Here is a 4,431-nt window from a genome sequence, read left to right as displayed (position 1 = left end):
CCTCCTTCTCCTTCTTCTTTTATTATGGGAATTCAACTCAGGTAGTCAGGCTTGGTGGCAAAACCCCTTACCCACCAAGCCATCTTGCTGCCCGCTGTTTTATATTTCATACCAGGACCTCTGAGGTGGATTTGGGGGCTGTGGGGGAACGTCACTGGATCTCCTTTATTATTCTTCCTGAGGTGGCCATATGGAATACTTTTCCCTTTTCTGCGTTTCACTATTACTTGGTTCCTTTATTGTCCTATTTAATACCCGAGGCTGTGCCTAGCATACTAGGACTGCCAGAGCTCAGGCTCTGACCCTCACAACTCCAATAACAATGCTGTTCTAGATGCTTTTTCAAATTTGGACCGGGACTGTCCCATTGAAAAGGACTCCACTGTGTGTCATCCTCAAAAGATAGGAAGTTGCTTTTCCTGAGGAGCCAGTACTTGTGTCTTAGCAGCTTCTAGTGATCCTGTAGCAGAGTATCCATAATGGAGCCCTGGCCTGTAACATCGTGAAGGACTGAGATCTAGATCCACCCAGGGGAGTACAAAGGAATCCACCCCCGCACAGCCACTGTCAACTCAAGCAGGGAGTTTTAAAGGAAGTAGGCTTTTAGACTCTGGGCAGTCAAGGCATTGTTGGATGAGTTGGCTTCAAGTCAAGAAAGGCTTCAGCTAAGACATGGTGACTGAGCTGCATGAGTGAATGGAAAACACAGTAAGCATAGTTTGTGGAGTGGAGGTAATTGGTAGGTGGGGGAAGAAGGGAGACCCTTCAGGGAAAGTTTAAAGCCAGAGCTAGAAGCCCGGGGTCAGGGAATGGTGCTCAACTGGCAGTGCTTGCCTACTGTCTTAGGATTTCTACTGCAGCGATGAAACATCATGGCCAACGAGCAAGCTGGGGAGGAAAGGGTTTATTTGGCTAGCACTTCCATTTCATAGTCTACCATGGGAGGATGTCAGGACAGGAACTCAAGCATAGCTGGGCCTGGAGGCAGGAGCTGATGCAGAGGCCATGGAGGGGTGCTGCTTCGTGGCTTGCTCTCGTGTCTTGTTCAGCTTGCTTTCTTATAGAACCCAGGACCACTGTCCATGGATGGCACCACCCACCATGAACTGGGACCTCCCCTAGTGATCACTAATTGAGAAAATGCCTTACAGCTGGATCTCATGGAGGCATTTCCTCAACTCAGGCTCCTTCCTCTCTGATGACTCTAACTTGGGTCAAGTTGACACACAAAACTAGCCAGTGCACCCAGAATGGTGGTGTGAATGAGAAATCCTCCCTCCCCCGACCGTGGATGCAGGTATTTGAACACTTGGTCCCCAGTTGGTGGCACTGTCAGGGGGTTGTGAAGGCTTGCTGGAGGAGGTCAGTCACTGGCAGCACTGACTGTGCTTTGAGAATTCAGAACCTTTCTTCCAATTAGTTCTTTCTGCTTTCCTTGTGTGGCTGAAAATGCGATCTCTGAGCTTCCTGCTTTGGCCACCCGCTGCCATACCTCCCCACCCCTGTGGACTTGTCTCCAGGAAAGTAAGCCCAAATAAATCCTTCCTGCTATCAGTTGCTTTTGCTCACAGTATCACATTCACAAATCTTTGGGTTCCATCTCCCGAGCCCCATAAAGGCTGCATAAACTGGGCACGGTGGTGCACACCTGCAGTCTTAGCCCTTGGAAGGACGAGGCTAGAGGACCAGATGCCCAAATTCATCTCAGCCAGCCTGGAAAACAAGAGAACCTGTCCAAAACACAAAACAAAGAGCTTCAGAGGCTTAGCAGCTAGCAGAAAGGAGTGAGACAGACAGCTCAGACATCTTTTAAGAGCTGTAGTTCCAGACAACCTGTAACAACAGAATGTGGGGACTGAGGTGAACTGGACAGCCCCAAACCCTCTGGAAGGGGAGGGAGAAGTCTCCACTTTAGCAACTGCCAGGTTTAGCCATGGAAGAATGTAAGCCAAGGGTTGCCTGCCCTTTAAATTTTCAAAAGAAGCTTGGGATGTGAATTTTAAGATGAAATTTTCCTATTTAAAAAAAAAAAAAAAAAAAAAACCAGCTTCAATCAAAACACGCCTGCAGGCCTTGAGTTTACAACTTACTGCTTGAAAGGTTCAGAAAGATTCCTAGATCCTAATCATAGCCATGGAGCTGCTGTTTCAGGAACTGGTTACAGCATAGCATATTTTTCTTTTTATGTTTCTTTGTTGTCTTTTAGAGGAGGTTGGTAGTTATACAGGGAAGAGGAAATAAGACAGAGGAGATGAGATCATGGAAAAGTATGAGAAAGACTTAGAAAGGGCTTGAGAACAGACACAGTCCTGTCCTCTGTATAAACAGTATGCACTGCAGCATGCATCTCTCCACGATTTAGTGATTCTGTGGCATTTCCTCTCACAGTGATTGGCCTGGCCAGGGGTCAAGGGCATTAGTAAACAGCGTGCAAACCGCTGGAGAAGTGCTTTCTCACTGGCATGTGCTCTGGTGGAAAACTGGTTGTTGAGATCCGGTGACCAGGTAGCAAGGCTAGCCATGAAAGAAGAAATGGAGAGCTAGGGATGGGAGAACCCAAGGCCCTGGGTTGGAAGCAAACTCTGGGTCCTGTTTTCTCAGCATCTTATAAACTGAGCATGGTGGTACACACCAATAATCACATCACAGGGGAAATGGAGGCAGATGGACCAGGTCAAAGGATAAAGTTTGAGGCTGGTCTGGGGATGAGGTTAGGGAGAGAAGAGAGGTTCAACCTTTAGTTGCCCCTGTCAAAGTGCCAGGTACATGAGTGACTTGGGTGTCTTGGACTTTTTAACTGCAACTTTGTGAGACCAGAAGAATAAACCAGACTAACCTCTGTCGATCCAGGGTCTCCCAAGAAAGTCGTTTAAGCTACGATGTTTTGGAGCAATTCCCTACGAAGCAACAGTGAAGCCACCCCTTGAGTCCCACCGCTTGGCTGGACCTCTGATAATCAATGATTTAGGTAAGGTAGAGTCTCGTTGTCCCTAATAAGAAGTTGGCTTTTATTTCAATGGCCAGAAGCAGCTGTACCTATGGGGAGAGGGGGCCATAAGAGCTGAGGAAATGCCATTAGCTGGGCATGCTGATGTGCTGAGCAGAGCACAGGGCATTTTCCTTAAGACTTACTTTCCTTTTTAATTATTTGTGTGTCCATATAGGCTAGAAGAGGATATCAAATCCCCTGGAGCTTGGGTTACATACAGGTGGTATTAGCCACCTGTCATGGATGCTGGGAACCAAACTCAGGTCCTCAATGAGATCATCAAGCACTTAACAGCTGGACCATCTTCCCAGTCCTCAGAGTGTTGACCAGTAAAGAAGAATAGACCTAGATGATGCCTGTCAGGACCAGTTTCTACCAGGAAAAAGACTAACTTGTGCTTGTCTAGTGAATTTTACCTTCTGCATCAAATTTAAGAGCACAAGCTGGGCAACCCATACAGCATCCACACATCCTGCATTTGAAAGAATAGGGCTCTTCTTAACCACTCAATATTCTATGTTTTTCAGCTTCCTCTGGGTTCAATTCATATAAGCAGCTAATTGATCTTGAGCTTGATTCAGCTCATAGATGTCATCACTGTGGATCAAAGGTCCCTGGGCAACCAGCTCTAAGTCTGAAGCATTGAAGGCAAGCAGGTAGCTCCAAGTGAGCAGCCCTTCTGTCAGCCTAGTGGACTTCTAGGATGTCTGGTTCAAGTGGTCATGGAAGTAGCTAAAATTAAAGTCTGTAGTTCACATAGTGATCTGGGAGCAATGAGTAGAAGCCATAAAAGGAAATGAGGTTAAAATCCACTCATTTTCTCTCCTTTCTGTAAATTCTTGGAAGGAGGAAATGCAGATGAATGAGACATGAACACAGACTTGGCAGGGCTTCTAGAGATAACTGATCAACCCTCTCCTTCTTATAAGGCACATTAGCTAACATTTATTGAGTATTTACTACAGGTCAAGCATTATGCAAAATACGCTTGAATTCATTTCTTTAATTTTATCCTCGTCATGTTCCTTCAAGAACGTGATTTTAATGTCCACTTTATGACATCTTGGTCAATAAGTTGCACACAGCCACACTGAGCAGATCAAAGTGTGACTGTCCTGGCATGAATGAAGACAGTCTGAAGACTTTGCTCTTTGGCTATCAGAGTGTTGAAAATAATTGGCCTCTGGAAACTGGCATCCCTCCAAGATTCTCATACTTGAAGAGGGAGAGGGATGAAGTCTGGTGCCAATCAGGAGAGAAACTTGTCTTCCAGGTAGAGATTTTCCACAGTTCTGATCAATGCAGAAGAGATTGTCCTAAAATGATGATGGTGGTGGTGGTGGTGGTGGTGGTGGTGGTGGTGGTGGGCAAGACCATACCCTGATGGGAATTGCATGGTTATACATACCTTAACCATCTACTTAAACATAACATTTATGGCA

At 46.1% G+C, this 4,431-nt stretch overlaps 1 long non-coding RNA gene across 5 annotated transcripts in view; it reads left to right on the top strand.

Annotated features, from left to right (window-relative positions):
- LOC116072485 overlaps positions 1-3,649 on the top strand; it is a 25,769-nt gene extending 22,120 nt beyond the window's left edge. For all 5 annotated transcript variants that reach the window (XR_004111479.1, XR_004111478.1, XR_004111481.1 and 2 more), the window contains 2 exons: positions 2,851-2,968; positions 3,165-3,649. This is a non-coding gene — a long non-coding RNA (uncharacterized LOC116072485). The remainder of the gene's footprint in view (positions 1-2,850; positions 2,969-3,164) is intronic.
- The last annotated feature ends 782 nt before the right edge of the window (positions 3,650-4,431 follow it).

Source organism: Mastomys coucha, unplaced genomic scaffold (genome assembly GCF_008632895.1).
Source record: "Mastomys coucha isolate ucsf_1 unplaced genomic scaffold, UCSF_Mcou_1 pScaffold23, whole genome shotgun sequence".
In the NCBI taxonomy this organism is placed as follows: domain Eukaryota; kingdom Metazoa; phylum Chordata; class Mammalia; order Rodentia; family Muridae; genus Mastomys; species Mastomys coucha.
This window is presented reverse-complemented; position numbering and strand designations above follow the sequence as displayed.